The following is a 22,679-nucleotide window of genomic DNA, read 5'->3' on the forward strand; positions in this document are numbered from 1 at the left end:
CTATAAGGTTTCTCTCCTGTGTGTGTTCTCTGGTGTAATATCAGGTTGTCTGACCGAGTAAAACTCTTCCCACATTGATTACAGCTATAAGGTTTCTCTCCTGTGTGTATTCGCTGGTGTCTAGTCAGATGGCAAGATGAAATATAAGTCTTCCCACATTGATCACAGCTATAAGGTTTCTCTCCTGTGTGTATCCTCTGGTGTGATAACAGGTTGCTTGACTGAGTAAAACTCTTCCCACATTGATCACAGCTGTAAGGTTTCTCTCCAGTGTGAATTCTCAGGTGTACTTTTAGTGCTTTTAATCTTAAGTAACTCTTCCCACAATCAAAACAGTGGTGAGATTTCTCTCCTGTGTGTGTTCGCTGGTGTATTTTAAGTTCTGATGAAGATTTGCAATGTTTTCCACAGTCAGAGCAGCAGATAGATGTCTTCCCTGTGGGTCTCTGCTGGTGTTTCTTGAGGTGATAGAATCTGGACAGACTCTTCTCTGACTCGTTAGCATCATGATGTTGAGGCTCCCCAGAGGATCCATGATAGTCACGTCTCTCTCCTGTGTGAACAAGTCAGACAGATAGTTAAAGGCTCACAACAGCAGAAATCCACTGAAAAAGGTGATGCCAACAGCGTAGCCATGATACTGTACAACAATTGACGTCTGTAATGAATGTTAAAATGACTTGACAATTGTCTTAAGACAGTCAAGTGAGCAACAATAGTCATATTTAGTCTTGTTTTCACATTAGTAGTAACTAGAAATAAGTAAAAGGTGTTGAACTCCTAAGCAGTGTGCCAGGCGACTTTTGTTCTCAAATATAGGCACCTTTCTGTGTTTGCTAAAATTGCGACAAGGGCGATGCACACACAATTTGATTGCAGAAACACCTCCCTGCTAATGCAGAAACCGCTAGTTATGGATGTAGTATATCTGCCTGGAGCAAAAATGGTGAGCAAGTGGCCTAAGCTGTGCCATTAGAGATTCTGTGTTCGAGTCCAAGCTCTGTTGCAGCCGGCCGCGACCGGGAGGCCCATGGGGCGACGCACAATTGGCCCACCGTCGTCCGGGTTAGGGGAGGGTTTGGCCGGCAGGGATATCCTTGTCTCATCGCGCACTAGCAACTCATGTGGCGGGCCGGGCGCAGTGCACGCTGACCAGGTCGCCAGGTGTACGGTGTTTCCTCCGACACATTGGTGTGGCTGGCTTCCGGGTTGGATGGGCATTGTGTCAAGAAGCATCGCGGCTAGGTTGGGTTGTGTTTCGGAGGACGCAGGGCTCTCGACCTTCGCCTCTCCAGAGTCCGTATGGGAGTTGCAGCGATGAGACAAGACTGTAAGTACCAATTAAGGAGAAAAAAGGGGTGAAAAAAAAATATATATTTAAAAAATGGTGAGCAAAGATTAGTTTTCACAATGTATTCTGAATATTACAGCACTAGATCAGGAGTGCTACTCAAGGAAACTCACATTAAGCTCTGTGTCTATTCACTACTTCACCACCGTGGGGGAAAACTCAGGGGAGTTCTCATAGGCTGACAGCAAATATAGCCTCAATTTACAGGTTGATTATGATTATTATTATCATCATTTGACACTACTTTGGATTATAATTGTAAAGCTCGTTTGAATGTCCTGATTTAATATAATGTTTGTGTTATTGTCAAATGTACTACTTTATATTTAAAAACGACTTCAACCAGTAAAATGATCATTGGCTAGTTTTCCATCAGCCTGACATCAGCCTGACAATGAGATTTTGTCCACTAAGTGTATGCCAAAATGGTCTATAATCTCACCTAACAATAACATAGACCTACTGTAGGACCCATAACTTCACCTAACAACAACATAGACCTAGGACTATAAATCATTTAATATTTTAGGTGAAACAAGGAGACTAAAATGTCTTTGTCATGACAATTCATAACCTGATCACCAGATAATTTTGTGAATAATCCCACTAGGCTACTCTGTGATGTGTTGTCATTCTAAATGTCCTGAATAAAGGAAAATTGCTCTGTGTGTTGTACAATAGCCTATCCATCAAGGAACATTTCTCTACACATTATGAGCTAAGTATCTCCGTTTCAAAACGGACTAACGAGACCCTACTGTAAATCAAGTAAACAATAACACATTATAAATATCGATTTGTTTGGGATGTTGGATCCAACGTGGAGCACGGCATAACTGTCTTTACCGGTGTAATGAATGAAGAACTACATTTGACTGGCATGCAGAAAATTATTTCCTGGATCAGCTGATGATAGTAACTAAACAGCTACAGTATTAAGTATTATGCGTAATTATTTAAGAATCGCATTAATGACAGTATCCATTTGGGTGTTGTCAATAAAGTTAAGGTGACTCTCGGTTAGAACCATTGGATTTAGTAAACTGAAATGATTTAGGATTTCTGTGCCCATGAAAACTGTTTTCCCAGCGTAATATAAGGAGACAATAAATGTTACGTAGTTAGAGAGCATTTCAGAGATCTGAATACAAAAAACTGTCCCACAGCAAGATCCAGTATTTAAGTTAAAGTTCATAATATGTCAAGCTTAACGTTATGACTATAACTACTGTTCCCTGAAGGAGGGAAACTAGGTACAACATACTATTAAATCCTCATGTTATGACTATAACTACTGTTCCCTGAAGGAGGGAAACTAGGTACAACATACTATTAAATCCACACGTTATGACTATAACTGCTGTTCCCTGAAGGAGGGAAACTAGGTACAACATACTATTAAATCCACATGTTATGACTATAATTACTGTTCCCTGAAGGAGGGAAACTAGGTACAACATACTATTAAATCCACATGTAATGACTATAATTACTGTTCCCTGAAGGAGGGAAACTAGGTACAACATACTATTAAATCCACATGTTATGACATTAACTACTGTTCCCTGAAGGAGGGAAACTAGGTACAACATACTATTAAATCCACATGTTATGACTATAACTACTGTTCCCTGAAGGAGGGAAACAAGGTACAACATACTATTAAATCCACACCTCGCTGGAAGCCCCGCATTCCACAGGTGATGAGCGTGAGACTCGGATATATTCCTTAAATGATTTAATCCTTAAATTTAATACCTCACTTCACCGACCCAGGAAGTGGCGGAGCCAAAGCAGTGTTGTAACTCTTTCATAACTGGCACGCAGATCGGTAGAAATGGTCAGATAAATTGGCACTTCAAACGGAAATGGAAAAAGTTTGCCTATTTTACCGGAAACTTCAGGAGCATAACGTCAGAATTAACGAAGGCCAGCAGCAGGTGGGGAATTGGTTATTTTCTTCTGGTTATATTGACCTCTGGCTTCCTCAAGTCATTTGTGTGTGTTAATTATTTAATCAAATACTTGAAGCATCAGTTCAGTTCAAGTTCTGCACATTCAGTTGATTTTATTAAACACATGGGGTGTGTCTATATGAACAAATACACGTCATAAAATTTCAACCAATCAATTGGTAGAAAGAATACAGTAGGTCATGCCAGTAGGTTACAGTAGGTTGTATCTCTCTAGGTCATGCCAGTAGGTTACAGTAGGTTGTAACTCTCTAGGTCATGCCAGTAGGTTACAGTAGGTTGTATCTCTCTAGGTCATGCCAGTAGGCTACAGTAGGTTGTAACTCTCTAGGTCATTCCAGTAGGTTACAGTAGGTTGTAACTCTCTAGGTCATGCCAGTAGGTTACAGTAGGTTGTAACTCTCTAGGTCATGCCAGTAGGTTACAGTAGGTTGTAACACTCTAGGTCATGCCAGTAGGTTACAGTAGGTTGTATCTCTCTAGGTCATGCCAGTAGGCTACAGTAGGTTGTATCTCTGTAGGTCATGCCAGTAGGCTACAGTAGGTTGTAACTCTCTAGGTCATGCCAGTAGGTTACAGTAGGTTGTATCTCTCTAGGTCATGCCAGTAGGTTACAGTAGGTTGTATCTCTCTAGGTCATGCCAGTAGGTTACAGTAGGTTGTATCTCTCTAGGTCATGCCAGTAGGCTACAGTAGGTTGTATCTCTCTAGGTCATGCCAGTAGGTTACAGTTGGTTGTATCCAAGTGGAAACAATTATCAACCCAATGTGGAAAGTGTTGAATTTGGTCAACAACAAAATGAATGGCTTATTTGCTACGTGAGGTTTACTTGATCTAACAGAAGTTTCGTAATGATTAAGTTGTTACGTGGACACGTGACATACCGACAACTTTGATAAAAACACTATAGGAGTTGTCTTCAGATCGCTATGCATATTCATGCTAGTAGCTTAGCATCTCTCTCCATTGAATACAGGCGGTTGACGACAACAACCCTCATAGAATATAAACAATAGATTACAATAATAAGATGTATCCACCAATCCAAAGACAGGATAGGTGGGAGCGAGACAACCCACAGTGCAGCTTTGTGGACAACGACTCCCCTTGTCAGGACGGAGAGACATCTTGTCAGTATATCCATAATCTTTGGTGTAGCCAACCCAACTCTCACATGGCTCTATTGGGGGTCACGGTGTGTAGTAAAACATCACTACATTAAAATCACTACATGCCGTGGCCCCCCAGTCTGCGGTCAGCAGATAGACCCTCCTCAAATATATATGTTAAGTCACTTTTTGGAAACGGAACGGAGAAAACAAGGGGTAGCTTGTCTCTACGCCGTCTGATTCTAGACATATCAGTCATCATCCCAGGGCCCTCCGTTGAAGAGGTATTGACGAGCCAACTCCGAATATCCAAAGTTAAAAACTAATTGAAGGCGGTACTTACTGGTGTTACTCAGATCTCCTGTCTCCTCCTCTTCATCTTCCAATGTGACAGTAATCTCTCCTTCCTTCTTCACTCCAAAAACAGCATCATCCTCTTGTTTAACTGTAACGTCTTTCTCTTCTTCTTTCACTGTAACAGCCTCACCCTCTACTTCTTGTTTTACTGTAACATCCTCTTCTTCCTTCTCCTCTTTCACGACAATGTTCAGCCCCAGAGCTTCTTTCTCCGTCCAGCAGACCTCCTCTTCTTTAACAGGAGGGGAGTAGTTTAGGGAGCTCATGTTCGGGGATGTTAGCTAGCTAGCTAGCTATCATTAGCGACTAGGCTAATGCTAACTTAACCAGCCAGCTACTATAGCTGACTAATAAAAAATAACGTAATATTAAATTAAATAGGTTAACAAGTAGATACGACAGAAGTGTGTCTAAAACACAGTAGCTAATATAGACCGAAAGCGTATAAATAGCTTGATTCTTTCGGCTATGTTGGCTAGCAAGCTACCGAGGTGGTTGACGAGCTGTTTATGAAGAACCGTCCACTAGATTATACGTCACGCTGCAGCATCGCCTGAAAGACGCACATCGCCGTCTGCTGACTGGAGGGAAACGCAGTTGAGGATCAGATTTTATTTTCAGACAAAGATTATTTTACATGGATTTAATTAAATAATACTATTATATTGAGACATACAAACACAGGGATGTGTTGGTTGATTAGTGAGAATAAAACATGTTTACCACAGCACATTTAAGGCAGTTTAATTAAGTCAAACAACATCTAAATAAGTAGCCATCTACTATCGGTTGATACTGCTCCTACATGGACTAACAATACATCATGTAGATGTATATAATGAACAGACTAGGTCTATACTGCTCCTACATGGTGTAACAATACATCATGTAGATGTATATAATGAACAGACTAGGTCTATACTGCTCCTACATGGTGTGACAATACATCATGTAGATGTATATAATGAACAGACTAGGTCTATACTGCTCCTACATGGTGTAACAATACATCATGTAGCTGTATATAATGAACAGACTAGGTCTATACTGCTCCTACATGGTGTAACAATACATCATGTAGATGTATATAATGAACAGACTAGGTCTATACTGCTCCTACATGGTGTAACAATACATCATGTAGATGTATATAATGAACAGACTAGGTCTATACTGCTCCTACATGGTGTAACAATACATCATGTAGATGTATATAATGAACAGACTAGGTCTATACTGGTTCCAAATAATCCATAGTTATATCCAAATAGCTGCGTTTGGTCTTGCGATCAAGACACTATCCGAAGGGTGAAGCGCCGGCGCGTATCGTGAATTTTTTTTCTCAAAATATTCCATTACCGTACTTCGAAGCATGTCAAACGCTGTTTATAATAAATTTATATGCGATTTTTCTCGTAAAATAGCGATAATATTCCGACCGGGTCGACGTTGTTTTTGTTCAAAGACTGAAAATGTAAAATGGACTCTTCACGTGCACACGTGCGCCCGTTTCATTGTTCTCAGATCGACCACTATCCAAATGCGCTACTGTTTTTCAGCCAGGGACTGCAGAGTCATCATTCATAAACAGGTTAAACCGCAGCCGTCGACACAGCAGTTCTTAACCTGTTAGGGCTAGGGGGCAGTATTGACACGGCTGGATAAAAAAACATACCCGATTTAATCTGGTTACCACTCCTACCCAGTAACTAGAATATGCATATACTTATTACATATGGATAGAAAACACCCTACATTTTCTAAAACTGTTTGAATGGTGTCTGTGAGTATAACAGAACTCATTTGGCAGGCAAAACCCTGAGACATTTTCTGACAGGAAGTGGATACCTGATGTGTTGTATTACCTTTAAACCTATCCCATTGAAAAACACAGGGGCTGAGGAATATTTTGGCACTTCCTATTGCTTCCACTAGATGTCACCAGCCTTTACAAAGTGTTTTGAGTCTTCTGGAGGGAGATCTGACCGAACAAGAGCCATGGAACGATGATGGCCCATTAGACACCTGGCGCGCGAGTTCATGTTGGGTACCCTCGTTCCAATACGTTATAAAAGAGTATGCATTCGTCCACCTTGAATATTATTCATGTTCTGGTTAAAAAAGGCCCTAATGATTTATGCTATACAACGTTTGACATGTTTGAACGAACGTAAATATATTTTTTCTCCTCGTTCATGACGAGAAGTCCGGCTGGCTTAGATCATGTGCTAACAAGACGGAGATTTTTGGACATAAATGATGAGCTTTTTTGAACAAAACTACATTCGTTATGGACCTGTGATACCTGGAAGTGACATCTGATGAAGAGAATCAAAGGTAATGGATTATTTACATAGTATTTTCGATTTTAGATCTCCCCAACATGACGTCTAGTCTGTATCGCAACGCGTATTTTTCTGGGCGCAGTGCTCAGATTATTGCAAAGTGTGATTTCCCAGTAAGGTTATTTTTAAATCTGGCAAGTTGATTGCGTTCAAGAGATGTAAATCTATAATTCTTTAAATGACAATATAATATTTTACCAATGTTTTCTAATTTTAATTATTTAATTTGTGACGCTGACTTGACTGCCGGTTATTGGAGGGAAACGATTTCCTCAACATCAATGCCATAGTAAAACGCTGTTTTTGGATATAAATATGAACTTGATAGAACTAAAAATGCATGCATTGTCTAACATAATGTCCTAGGAGTGTCATCTGATGGAGATTGTAAAAGGTTAGTGCATCATTTTAGCTGGTTTTATGGTTTTGGTGACCCTGTCTTTGAATTGACAAAACATTACACACAACTCTTGTAAATGTACTGTCCTAACATACTCTAAATTTATGCTTTCGCCGTAAAACCTTTTTGAAATCGTAAAACGTGGTTAGATTAAGGAGATGTTTATCTTTCAAAGGGTGTAAAATAGTTGTATGTTTGAAAAATTTGAATTTTGACATTTATTTGGATTCAAATTTGCCGCTCTTGAAATGCACCTGCTGTTGATGGAGTGCACCACGGGTGGCACGCTAGCGTCCCACCTAGCCCATAGAGGTTAAAAGAGGAAGTAAACATAGACAAATCTATGTTAAAATTGTCAGTCTAGAGCATCAGTGAAAGGGATTTCGAAATGGGAGAAGTTAGGAGCAATTTATATAAGGACGGTATTTGGTATCATGATAAGTTACCAATACTACCTAAGTCAATGTTTAGAGATGCAGCAAGATTGACACATGGGCAGAGCCATGTGTCAACAGGGGGGGATAGTAGAGCAGGTTCGGAAACACTTTGTGGCCTATTGGATAACGAACATTTAAAAAAAACATTTTTTATAATAGATAAGTATATTAAATGGGAAGAAACGGTCCCAACTTACTGGGTGGACACGATTAGGGTAGTTGGTTTACTAGGATCTATCTCTTTAAATAATGGATTACATTTTAGCTGATCAGGTAAACCATATAGAATGCCAGAGTTAGGGAGGCCAGAACAGGTAGACATAGAAGTTGAAGATATACTAACAGAACACATGGTTAACCAAACCCGTATGTCCGAGACTTTGTGTCCAACAGGTGAATTACAGAAGACGATTCACTCAATCCAACCAGGAGACTGGGTGTGGATCCAGTCCCTGAGGAGAAAAGAACTGGAAGCAGCCACGGTGGGAGGGCCCATACCAAGTGTTCCTGGTAATAGCCTTCGCGTGAGAATAGCTGAAAGAGCTACCTGGGTTCATATCACACATTGCGGGAGGGTAAGACACACTGACACTGTCGAACAATCACAGAGTTAGGAGAAGAACCGAATACCTATAAGGTTCGGGGGTTACCTCTCTAACGAAGATTCCCTAACCCGCCCGATACTCACTGTGTGCGTTCATAGAAGTGAAAGCGTGGATTGGCCTCTAGCCAGTGATATATTCTCCAGGAGGGGGTGGGGCTTTACAGGGGTACTGGTCAGTCTGAGCTGTCTGATTGTGGGAGCCATATTCCTAATACACCAGGAACCACTCGAGAAGTCAGAAAGTGGTAACTTGACCCATAGTGTAGAAGATGAGGAGTTTTTATGGCCTAGGTACAAAAGGTCACTCGATCTGGATAAAAAGGAAGTGAGAGTAGAGTTAGGGAAGGATGTCTCAATAGAGTTCTATGCAGACCAAATGGGGTCCCTAACCTCCTGGCAGTCTAGGACTCGGACTTCATGGTGAAGATATCTGTGTAGATCCCGGTGTAACTCCTGGAATCAGGTCATAGCTCACACAGAGAGAGAAGGCTATGTCAATCCACACACCCAATATAGAAACAGATGGAGTATAGTGAAGGCCAGTGTTTTTGACTGCAATCCAGAGCAAGGGAAGTATTGCTTGAAGATAGGAATGACCTTTAAAAGCATAAAGAAAGAGGATTTAGGGTTATGGTATGTTGGCCTTGACCAGACCATTGTCGACACTGCAGTACCATTCTGAGTAGTAGAGGTTAGGACATGGAATTAATTTACCAAGGGGAATGGCCTGTATGGTAAAACTGTTCATGAAGGCAAGGAAGCCAGACAGTTGCACTGATCTGCATTATCTGTATGCTATGTGCCCATTAGATCCAGACTTCCTCCTTTCACAGTCGCAGGAGGAGACTATTATTGTGTGGCTCGACACAACACACACGGATGGAACGTAGGGGAAGTAAGAACATGCAATAGGACAGAGAATGTTACAACTGACAAGACAATGAGGGACCTGACTGGGTGGTTGATTTCCGAGGACTTTAGTAAGATAAAAAGGCCGAGAGAGGATGTCTGGTGGTTGTGTGGAGGTATGAAGCTGTGGCTAAACCTGCCTGCAAATTGGACTGGTATTTGTGCATTGGTACAGTTAGGCATGCCCTTCACCCTTATACAACACAAAGACCTAGTGCCAGGTGAAAGAGAGGGGAGGAGTGCTCCGTCAGGGTCCTTTGATGATAGAATTTACATTGATAGCATTGGGGTTCCAAGGGGGGTGCCTGATGAGTTTAAAGCTAGGAATCAGATATGGGCTGGATTGGAATCAAGTCTTTTTTGGTGGTCGACTCTCAATAAAAATGTGAATTGGATAAATTACATTTATTATAACCAACAGCGTTTCATCAACAATACCAGAGAGGCAATTCAAGGGTTAGCTGAACAGACAGCTGCGACCACTTTGATGGTATTGCAGAATAGAATAGCTTTGGATATGCTTCTGGCTGAAAAGGGTGGTGTGTGTGTGTGATGTTCGGATCTGAATGGCGGTCTAAACAATTTAGCTCAGGAGTTAGCAGAAAATTCCGGGGTGGACACGGCACTCACGGGATGGTTTGATAGTACGTTCGGAAAATGGAAAAAGGTTGTAATCACTGTGTTGTGGGCTGCTTTCACCTGTATGACTGTGTTGATATTATGTGGTTGTTGTTTGGTCCCTTGTGCGAGAGGTCTCATTTCCAGGGCTCTGGAGAGATCGATGACGGAGCAGATGGTGAGATACGGACCGATTCCAAGTTCAGACCAGTGGGATGACAAATACCTACCGCCGAGCCTGGTGGAGGATTCATTCAATTATGAGGAGCCCATGTTTAGGAAGACTGTTTCTCTAAATGAAGGTCATAGCAAAAATCCTAATCCTGACTGGACATAGGCTTAGAACAGTCATTGATAAGTATGTAATGAAAATACATGTATTCGTTTTCTTTGATCTAGTTTGATTTTGTGTGACATTTCTGAATCCAATAAAAATAGATGTGTTATAGTGTATGTGAAATATTTAGCCAATAGGGTGGATTGTAATGGGAATAATATGATTAAACCTCTTGACGGGCTCGTCCCGTATGCGGGACGGACATCCAGCGAAAAAATCCTATCGCCATTAGCACAACGATTTTTTTATTTTTTCAAATATAGGACTATGTTATATCATTTTATTGATACACCTCTCCTGAATCGAACCACGTTGTCCGATTTCAAAAAGGCTTTACAGCAAAAGCAAAACATTAGATTATGTTAGAGGAGTATATCGTAAAAGTAGCCACATAGCCATTTTCCGACCAACCACATGCATCACAAATAACCAAAAAACAGCTAAATGCAGCACTAACCTTTGACAATCTTCATCAGATGACACTCCTAGGACATCATGTTACACAATACATGCATTATTTTGTTCGATAAAGTTCATATTTATATATAAAAACAGCATTTTACATCGGCGCGTAACGTTGACTAACTATTTTCCCTCAAATGCATCCGGTGAAACAGCGCTACAATTTACTAAATTACTATTCGAAAACATTTTTAAAATGTAATATTGTCATTCTAAGATTTATAGATGAATATCTCTTGAAAGCACCTGTAATGCCAGATTTAAAAATAACTTTACTGGGTAATCACACTTTGCGATAAAAGGGGATGCGATACTCAGAAAATAGGCTACCGTTACAGGTCAGCGCCATCTTGGAACAATCGCATATCAAATCTAGTCTTGTATACTATTGTTAATAATCCCTTACCTTTGATTATCTTCATCAGAAAGCACTTCTAGGAATTCCAGGTCCACAACAAATGTATTTTCGTTCGAAAAAGTTTATCCTTTATGTTCCAATAGCTTGTTCTTGTTAGCGCGTTCTGAAGGCTGCACCAAAAGTACCGTCGAAAAAAATGCATTTTTTTTAATTTAGGTTTGTTCAAACATGTCAAACGTTGTATAACATAAATCTTTAGGGCCTTTTTCAACCTGAGCTCCAATATGATTCAAGGGGGATGATTGCATTGTCTTTCAAAACGTTTTGGGGAGGGTAGCCAGGGGAGCCGGCGTCATAATGGTGATGGCCCTCTCCGTGTGACCACGTTCCACAGCGTGTCATTCAGTCAGTTTTCACAGTAGAAGGCTCAAATCACTTTGTAAAGACTGGGGACATCTAGTGGAAGCAATAGGAAGTGCTCAATGAACATTTGCTCACTGTGTGAATTACAGGCAAAGTGGTGAAGTTGAGTCCGCAATTCAGAAATCCACATCCTGTTACGATCGGTCTCGGGGTTTTGACTGCCATATGAGTTCTGTTATACTCACAGAAACCATTCAAACAGCTTTAGAAACTTTAGGGTGTTTTCTATCCACAAGTATTAATTATATGCATGTCCTAGCTTCTGAGTTTGAGTAGGAGGCCGTTTAAAATGGGCACGAATTTTTTTCAAAAATCGCTGTAGCGCCCCCTATCCTAGGCGACCGTCAAGAGGTTAAAGGTTTGACTAAAGGATTTCACCCTGAAAAGGTATAACCGAGTGATTATAAGATGAATGTACTAATGTGTGTGTGTCGGAAAAGTTGAAGCTTAATGATTTAGCAATGTAAGCAACCAGACAGCAGACAACTTGTGACCACTGTGAAACTGATAACAGGAAGAAGGTCTCCCCAACCAGGGAGGGGAGAAACCTTTAGGCTTGCAGTAGATTATGTAACATGGGGCAGGATATGATAAGCAATGTATGAGATGGAGAAGACTTGTAAATAAGCATTGACAGTGTTAAAGAAGAGGAGGGGCATTTGTAAGGGGTATGACATATGGTATGACCAAATGTCAGGTATAAAAGGCTGTGTACATTGTATGATATTCAGAACTCTCGTAAATAAACATTCTGACCAATTGTAGGCTGGTTCTCCGTCTGCTTCATTCAACCAGAATCTTACACCCTCTGGGGGGCAGACTGAGTAGTTTAATTGAAGTTCGGTTTATGAACATTGGGAACAGAATTCCCATGACAATTTGGTCCTTCGAGCCGGATTCCAACATCTGTCCCTGTCTTCCTAAGGTAACACGCCGAAAACCGTGCACGGGCAGGTCATTGACTCGTAAACTGTCCTGTCCCCTGAAATTGGGGTTCCATATCAGGCCGGTAAATATCTAAGGTCGACAGGGACGGTGACGGAATCCAACCTACATTGCTTTTCCCAGCCTACAAGACAAAGGTCAGTAAATCTTTATTTACGCGGATTTGGGGAGTAATACCTTTATGATTGCATGTAGTGGATAAGGGAGTTAGTGTAGTCTAGGTGTTAAACACCGAAATATCCGTTGGGGCATACTAACCTGGTGACCTGTCTTTAGAATATTGTGTGGAGAACCCTGATATAGGTAGTATTCTATGCAATTGGAAGAGAGGAATTGGGTGTAGAGCCATCCTAGGCAAGGTGTGGGGGGGTCCGTAATGACCCTAGGTATCTGTGGCCACTACCAATGTAAACTATCTAATGTTGAGACCTAAAGGTTAAACTGGTCGATATACATTAGGCAAGCTAATGCGCATAGATCTAAAGGATAACTGATCTAGAGTATATTAGCGGGGAGGGTAGTCGAGATCTAACAGGGCGCAAAAAATTGGTCTGACTATTCTATGGAAGGAGGAAGCACACACACATAGATTGTGAAAAGCACATACACAGAGATCGTGTGCATAGAGTGTGAGCACCCACACAGAGAGGAGTGATAAACACATAGATTGTGATACACATAGAAGGTTTAAATGGAAACAGAGTAAAAGTATATATACATAGATTAAAGATAATAACAGATTATAGAAACACACGCATAGATTGTGCAGCCTAATAATAAATAGTTATTGAATAACCATGGGTGGCAAACCCTCAAAGGAGGTGCAGGAATTAACTGGAGATGAGCAGTATATTGAGTTAAATGTTATAAAATAAATATTTATTTCAGTCCAATGTGGAGAAGGAAGTATGAATCTGATGGAAGTTTGGACATAGAAAAGTCGGGACTAATGATAAGAAAGATACATAAGGTATGTGGGGACAAGACAGGGAAACAGCAGGTCGAGGGTTAGACATAGCCAGGGTGTGGCTGTCTGAAGCCTGGAGAAGAAGGTGAGAAGGCAAGTGTAGAGAAAGAGAGAGAGAAAGTTGAAGAAGGATATCAGCAGCGAAAAAATGATGTGCGTGTGAGATAGGTTTACTGACCAGTTAAAAGTAACTTGTCTATGTGTGAGACCTAATAACTTATCAAAAGTCACAATAGTAATTATTCCTAAATTCTGAGAAGGGGAAAAAGAGACAGAAACAACGAGGAAGAGAGCAGAGGGTGAAAAGAAAAAGGAAGTTACTAAGAAAGTTGAAAAGTAGGTTTGGCAATTTACATGTTACTTTTAAGTCTTGGACATTTCATAATTGTGAAGCCGAAAGAGAAGAGAAAGTTGAAAAGTTGGTTTTACTCTTACGATAGAGGAAAGGCAGAACGTTGTTGGAGTAGAGGTGATATATTTTTTTAGATTGTTTAGTTAACAATAGTGAATTTGAGCAGGAAGTAATGTATTCTAACATTATAATCTGTTTCCATTACGGGGAACAATGTCAGGTCAGTAAACTGAATTGCAGGTTGAGTTAATTTTTATTTTACAGGGACGGTGCACATTAATCACAGTAGTGTGTGTCTAATGGCAGGGTATTCCAGAAAGGGGAAGCTCTTACACTGAAAGCAGATTGACTTAACATCTATGATACGGCGTGGCGCGAATTACAAACTCCTCAAAAATCCCAAAACGTCCATTGTTCAAACATATGACTATTTTAAAGACAAGACTCTCCTTTATCTAACCACATTGTCCGATTTCAAAAAGGCTTTACAACGAAAGCAAAACATTAGATTATGTCAGGAGACTACCCAGCCAGAAATAATCACACACTCATTTTTCAAGCCAGCATATAATGTCACAAAAACCAAAACCACAGATAAATGCAGCACTAACCTTTGATGATCTTCATCAGATGACACTCCTAGGACATTATGTTATACAATACATGCATGTTTTGTTCAATCAAGTTCATATTTATATCAAAAAACAGCTTTTTACATTAGCAAGTGACGTTCAGAACTAGCATACCCACCGAAAGTTCCGGTGAATTTACTAAATTACTCACGATAAACGTTCACAAAAAACATAACAATTATTTTAAGATTTATAGATACAGAACTCCTTTATGCAATCGCTATGTCAGATTTTAAAATAGCTTTACGGTGAAAGCACATTTTGCAATATTCTGAGTAGATAGCCCGGCCATCATGGCTAGCTATTTTGACACCCACCAAGTTTGGCACTCACCAAACTCAGATTTACTATAAGAAAAATGGGATTACTTTTGGTGTTCTTCGTCAGAATGCACTCCCAGGACTTCTTCTTCACCAACAAATGTTGGTTTGGTTCAAAATAATCCATAGTTATCCAAATAGCTGCGTTCGTTCTTGCGTTCAAGACACTATCCGAAGGGTGACGCGCCGCAACATATCGTGACAAAAAAATTCTAAATATTCCATTACCGTACTTCGAAGCATGTCAAATGCTGTTTAAAATCAATTTTTATGTGATGTTTCTCGTAAAATAGCGATAATATTCCAAGCGGGCGACGTTGTTTTCGTTCAAAGACTGAAAATGTAAAATGGACTCTTCACGTGCATGCGTGCGCCCATTTCATTGTTCTCAGATCGACCACTATCCAAATGTGCTACTGTTTTTCAGCCAGGGACTGCAGAGTCATCATTCAACGTTCTGGCGCCTTCTGAGAGCCTATGGGAGTCTTAGAAAATGTCACGTTACAGCAGGGATCCTCTGTTTTCGATAAAGAGGCTATAGAAGGCCAAGATATGGTCAGAGAGGGCACTTCCTGTATAGAATCTTCTCAGGTTTTGGCCTGCCATATGAGTTCTGTTATACTCACAGACACCATTCCAACAGTTTTAGAAACTTTAGGGTGTTTTCTATCCAAATCAAACAATTATATGCATATTCTAGTTTCTGGGCAGGAGTAATAACCAGATTAAATCGGGAACGTTTGTTATCCGTCCGTGAAAATTCTGCCCCCTATCCTAAACAGGTTAAACCGCAGCCATCGACACAGCAGTTCTTAAAAGAGGAAGTAAACATAGACAAAGCTATATTAAAATTGTCAGTCTAGAGCACCAGTGAAAGGGATTTCGAAATGGGAGAAGTTAGGAGCAATTTATATAAGGACGGTATTTGGTATCATGATAAGTTACCAATACTACCTAAGTCATTGTTTAGAGATGCGGCAAGATTGACACATGGGCAGAGCCATGTGTCAACAGGGGGGATAGTAGAGCAGGTTCGGAAACACTTTGTGGCCTATTGGATAACGAACTACTTAAAAAAACATTTTTTATAATAGATAAGTATATTAAATGGGAAGAAGCGGTCTCAACTTACTGGGTGGACACGATTAGGGTAGTTGGTTTACTAGGATCTATCTCTTTAAATTATGGATTACATTTTAGCTGATCAGGTAAACCATATAGAATGCCAGAGTTAGGGAGGCCAGAACAGGTAGACATAGAAGTTGAAGATATACTAACAGAACACATGGTTAACCAAACCCGTATGTCCGAGACTTTGTGTCCAACAGGTGAATTACAGGGGAAGATGATTCACTCAATCCAACCAGGAGACTGGGTGTGGATCCAGTCCCTGAGGAGAAAAGAACTGGAAGCAGCCACGGTGGGAGGGCCCATACCAAGTGTTCCTGGTAATAGCCTTCGCGGTGAGAATAGCTGAAAGAGCTACCTGGGTTCATATCACATATTGCGGGAGGGTAAGACACACTGACACTGTCGAACAATCACAGAGTTAGGAGAAGAACCGAATACCAATAAGGTTCAGGGGTTACCTCTCTACAAAGATTCCCTAACCCGCCCGATCCTCACTGTGTGCGTTCATAGAAGTGAAAGTGTGGGTTGGCCTCTAGCCAGTGATATATTCACCGGGAGGGGGTGGGGCTTTACAGGGGTACTGGTCAGTCTGAGCTGTCTGATTGTGGGAGCCATGTTCCTAATACACCATGAACCACTCGAGAAGTCAGAAAGTGGTAACTTGACCCATAGTGTAGAAGATGAGGAGTTTTTATGTCCTAGGTACAAAAGGTCACTCGATCTGGATAAAAAGGAAGTGAGAGTAGAGTTAGGGAAGGATGTCTCAATAGAGTTCTATGCAGACCAAATGGGGTCCCTAACCTCCTGGCAGTCTAGGACTCAGACTTCATGGGGAAGATATCTGTGTAGATCCCGGTGTAACTCATGGAATCAGGTCATAGCTCACACAGAGAGAGAAGGCTATGTCAATCCACACACCCAATATAGAAACAGATGGAGTATAGTGAAGGCCAGGGTTTTTGACTGCAATCCAGAGCAAGGGAAGTATTGCTTGAAGATAGGAATGACCATTAAAAGCATAAAGAAAGAGGATTTAGGATTATGGTATGTTGGCCTTGACCAGACCATTGTCGACACTGCGGTACCATTCCGAGTAGTAGAGGTTAGGACAGGAGATAGTTCTACCGCCAGCCAGAATACCAGTAGTACCCCTGATAAAACGGACATTACCTGTGTAGTTATCCAGAGCCAAGGACCGGTGAGAATAGTTCAGACGAAAGACCTTAAGGACGTGATTGAGGTGGAGACTTGGTTTGGGGATTCCAACCTATGGCTGGAATGGATTCAGTATACAGCTAGATCAGTAGCTAAAGAAGAAGGTTATGCCTGCGCAACAGCCAAACTTCAGTTGACAACCATCCCCTTTCTACTCGATGGAATTAATTTACCAAGGGGAATGGCCTGTATGGTAAAGCTGTTCATGAAGGCAAGGAAGCCAGACAGTTGCACTGATCTGCATTATCTGTATCCTATGTGCCCATTAGATCCAGACTTCCCCCTTTCACAGTCGCAGGAGGAGACTATTATTGTGTGGCTCGACACAACACACACGGATGGAACGTAGGGGAAGTAAGAACATGCAATAGGACAGAGAATGTTACAACTGACGAGACAATGAGGGACCTGACTGGGTGGTTGAGTTCCGAGGACTTTAGTAAGATAAAAAGGCCGAGAGCGGATGTCTGGTGGTTGTGTGGAGGTATGAAGCTGTGGCCAAAGCTGCCTGCAAATTGGACTGGTATTTGTGCATTGGTACAGTTAGGCATGCCCTTCACCCTTATACAACACAAAGACCTAGTGCCAGGTGAAAGAGGGGAGGAGTGCTCCGTCAGGGTCCTTTGACGATAGAATTTACATTGATAGCATTAGGGTTCCAACGGGGGTGCCTGATGAGTTTAAAGCAAGGAATCAGATATGGGCTGGATTGGAATCAAGTCTTTTTTGGTGGTCGACTCTCAATAAAAATGTGGATTGGATAAATTACATTTATTATAACCAACAGCATTTCATCAACTATACCAGAGAGGAAATTCAAGGGTTAGCAGAACAGACAGCTGCGACCACTTTGATGGTATTGCAGAATAGAATAGCTTTGGATATGCTTTGGATATGCTTCTGGCTGAAAAGGGTGGTGTGTGTGTGATGTTCGGATCTGAATGCTGTACTTTCATCCCTGAGAACACAGCTCCAGATGGATCAGTGACCAAGGCCCTGGCCGGTCTAAACAATTTAGCTCAGGAGTTAGCAGAAAATTCCGGGGTGGACATGGCACTCACGGGATGGTTTGATAGTACGTTCGGAAAATGGAAAAAGGTTGTAATCACTGTGTTGTGGGCTGCTTTCACCTGTATGACTGTGTTGATATTATGTGGTTGTTGTTTGGTCCCTTGTGCGAGAGGTCTCATTTCCAGGGCTCTGGAGAGATCGATGACGGTGCAGATGATGAGATACGGACCGATTCCAAGTTCAGACCAGTGGGATGACAAATACCTACCGCCGAGCCTGGTGGAGGATTCATTCAATTACGAGGAGCCCATGTTAGACGAGACCATCTTTAATGTTTAGGAAGACTGTTTCTCTAAATGAAGGTCATAGCAAAAATCCTAATCCGAAGAGTTATGACTGGACATAGGCTTAGAACAGTCATTGATAAGTATGTAATGAAAATACATGTATTCATTTTCTTTGATCTAGTTTGATTTTGTGTGACATTTCTGAATCCTATAAAAATATATGTGTTATAGTGTATGTGAAATATTTCGCCAATAGGGTGGATTGTAATGGAAATAATATGATTAAAGGTTTGACTAAATGATTTCACCCTGAAAAGGTATAACCGAGTGACTATAAGATGAATGTACTAATGTGTGTGGGTCGGAAAAGTTGAAGCTTAATGATTTAGCAATGTAAGCAACCAGACAGCAGACAACTGTCTGGTTGATTATGTAACATGGGGCAGGATATGATAAGCAATGTATGAGATGGAGAAGACTTGTAAATAAGCATTGACAGTGTTAAAGAAGAGGAGGGGCATTTCTAAGGGGTATGACATATGGTATGACCAAATGTCAGGTATAAAAGGCTGTGTACATTGTATGATATTCAGAGCTCTCGTAAATAATCATTCTTACCAATTGTAGGCTGGCTCTCCGTCTGCTTCATTCAACCAGAATCTTACACCCTCTGGGGGGCAGACTGAGTAGTTTAATTGAAGTTCGGTTTATGAACATTGGGAACAGAATTCCCATGACAGAAGGTAGAAACTAGGGCCTGTAGGACCTGCCTTGTTGATAGTGTTGTTAAGAAGGTAGAGCAGGGCTTTATTATGGACAGACTTCTCCCATTCTTAGCTACTGTCGTATCAATATGTTTTGACCATGGCAGTTTACAATCCCGGGTTACTCCAAGCAGTTTAGTCACCTCAACTTGCTCAATTTCCACATTATTCATTACGAGATGAACAGGTGAGCAGTACGCGTCTATGAAATGAGAGCATGAACAGTGTGAGGACCGTTAAAACGTCTTAGGGCTAGGGGGCAGTTTTCGGAAGTTCGGAGAGTCTGGCGAGCCCAAAGTAAAATGCCTGTTACTCAGGCCCAGAAGCTATGCATATAATTGGTAGATTTGGAAAGAAAACACTCTGACATTTCCAAAATTGTTAAAATAATGTCTGTGAGTATAACAGAACAGTTATGGCAGGCGAAAACCCGAAGAAAATCCGACCAAAAAATAAATAAAATCACAGGCTCATATTTTGTAAAGCTATTGAAAACTCCTATGTCCGTCACCCAGATTGCAATTCATAATAGCATCCACTAGATGTCAACAGTATTTATTCAAGGTTTTGAGGCTTCTATTTTGAAAAATAAATAAATATTTACACTTTCAGTGAGCTGACTGCTTGGGTCACATCAGTGTTTTTGCGCGCGATGGAGAGGGTGCACACTTGCGTATTTGTCATTCCTATTGAACACAGTACTTTCCGTATGAAATATTATAGTTTATTTACATTTTAGACAACCTGAGGATGATATAGACACATTATTTGACTTGTTTGGACGAAATTTACTGGTAGCTTTTAGAACTTCTTTGTCTGCATGTTGAAGGAGTGGATTTCTGAAGTCACGGCGCCTGGGCTCTGGGCCCCAGGGCAAAATTATTGCCCCCCCCCCACTCTGGGACCTATGGTTGCCACCAGTCTGCTTGCCGTTCTCAGTTATCGTCAGGTACTGTATGTGGATGATCAGGGCTTTATTCAGAAAAAGTTTCTTGGGCTACCTTGATTTGCCAAGTGGGCGAGATTTGAATTCCGTGTTTATCTTCATGGACAAACTTGTTGTTCAAACCTACGATGGCTCAGCTTCAAGGGAACGTATCTGCTGTTTGTATTTCCAGCTGAGTCCTCTCCTGTTCCATGATTTAACAAGCGATGACCACTCCACTACCATTGTCAACTACCTCCTCACATGAACTGGAAGCCACGTCTCATGTGGCCCACTCATCCACTGGCACATTGAATGTTTCCTCTCCAAGCACTGTGAGGGAACCCCTGTCAATTTTCTCTCATTACTTTATGTAGAGTCAATCACAAACACAATCACATTATTACACGTCTATGATTTTACTCCTTGCTTGGACTAACTCATTCTTAGCTCTTTTGTCTCACTGTGTAGTGTTTTTGTGTTATTGTCTTCCCAATCCTGTCCTGCACTGGTCAAGCCTCTGAACACCTCAACTCATGCCTCATACCCTCATTCAATCACTGCTGTGATCCCTTCCCAAAATGGTGTAAGAAGCCCTCTCATTCCTATTCCCCATAATATTGTACTATAAGTGTCTTTATTAAATGCTTTAGGTTAAAATAATTACTCTTTGACGATTTTAGAAACACATTTTGACGTCTCTGTGGGTCTCCCATCCTCCTCAACAACAGAAATGTCTAATAACGTCTAATACAATTCATCATTAATAATTCTGCAAGTTTTCTGTGTCCAGAAGCCTGATTCTACTCACTGTGGTTGTGTGGAAGTGTTGAGCTGTATTATTTGGCCTGTGGTCCTGTTGTCCCCAGTCCCAGTGGTGAAGATAATGTCTTAATTGAGCTTCTTGTCTGTGACTGAGATACGTAATCTGCACATTTACTAAAACGTCAGCTCTCATCTCTCCCAATGTTCTCAATGTCAAACCATGAAGGCCGGGTAGTTTTTTTTCATGATTGCAACTCAGGTCATTTTAGTCGGCTGGCCATCGCTACATATTCGTCGTCAGACCCACTGGCTCCAGGTCATTTATAAGTCTATGCTAGGTAAAGCTCCGCCTTAGCTCAGCTCACTGGTCACGATAACAACACCCACCCGTAGCACGCGCTCCAGCAGGTACATCTCACTGTTCATTCCCCAAAGCCAACACCTCCTTTGGCCGCCTTTCCTTCCAGTTCTCTGCTGCCAGTGACTGGAACGAATTGCAAAAATTGCTGAAGGCGGAGACTTATTGCTCCCTCACTAACTTTAAACATCAGCTATCTGAGCAGCTAACCGATCGCTGCAGCTGTACATAGTCCATCTGTAAATAGCCCACCCAATCTACCTACCTCATCCCCATATTGTTTTTATTTACTTTGCTGCTCTTTTGCACACCAGTATCTCTACTTACACATCATCATCTGCTCATCTATCACTCCAGTGTTAATCAGCTAAATTGTCATTACTTTGCTACTACGGCCTATTTATTGCCATACCTCCTCACGCCATTTGCACACACTGTATATAGACTTTCTTTTTTCTGTTGTGTTGACTGTACGCTTGTTTATTCCATGTAACTCTGTGTTGTTGTTTCTGTCACACTGCTTTTCTTTATTCTTGGCCAGGTCGCAGTTGTAAATGAGAACTTATTCTAAACTGGCCTACCTGGTTAAATAAAGGTCAAATAATAAAAATAAAAAGATCCTAGATCATAATGAATCAGATTACATGGACGGGGGGGACCTGATCCTAGATCATAATGAATCAGATTACATGGAGAGGGGGGGACCTGATCCTAGATCATAATGAATCAGATTACATGGAGAGGGGGGACCTGATCCTAGATCATAGTGAATCAGATTACATGGAGAGGGGGTACCTGATCCTAGATCATAATGAATCAGATTACATGGAGAGGGGGGACCTGATCCTAGATCATAATGAATCAGATTACATGGAGAGGAGGGACCTGATCCTAGATCATAATGAATCAGATTACATGGAGAGGGGGGACCTGTTCCTAGATCTTAATGAATCAGATTACATGCTGAGGGGGGGACCTGATCCTAGATCATAATGAATCAGATTACATGGAGAGGGGGGACCTGATCCTAGATCATAATGAATCAGATTACATGGAGAGGGGGGACCTGATCCTATATCATAATGAATCAGATTACATGGAGAGCCGGATATATATAATATACCCTACTATTTTTTTATATTTAATATGCCATAAACTATTGTTTTTTTTAACAGTTTCATTAGTTCATTGTAATTAACTTAATCATTATGACACACCCCTCTCTATTGTCATTGGTTGCACTAATTGCACTGTTTGTCTACATAACCTGGTTCAAGTATTGATGACATCACCCTGAAGAAGGCACAGTGATGCTGAAACGTT

The 22,679-nt window shown here is 41.1% G+C and overlaps 1 long non-coding RNA gene across 2 annotated transcripts; it reads left to right on the forward strand.

Annotated features, from left to right (window-relative positions):
* Positions 1-18,472: 18,472 nt before the first annotated feature.
* On the forward strand, positions 18,473-20,814 carry LOC145876284 (uncharacterized). Of its 2 annotated transcripts, XR_014391483.1 has the most exons (4): positions 18,473-18,619; positions 20,138-20,257; positions 20,427-20,568; positions 20,705-20,814. It is a non-coding gene; the product is annotated as an uncharacterized LOC145876284 (long non-coding RNA). The 2 variants fall into 2 exon arrangements; XR_014391482.1 differs by having other exon boundaries at positions 20,138-20,568.
* Positions 20,815-22,679: the final 1,865 nt, after the last annotated feature.

Source organism: Salmo salar, unplaced genomic scaffold (assembly GCF_965601325.2).
Source record: "Salmo salar unplaced genomic scaffold, fSalSal1 ptg000566l, whole genome shotgun sequence".
NCBI lineage: Eukaryota > Metazoa > Chordata > Actinopteri > Salmoniformes > Salmonidae > Salmo > Salmo salar.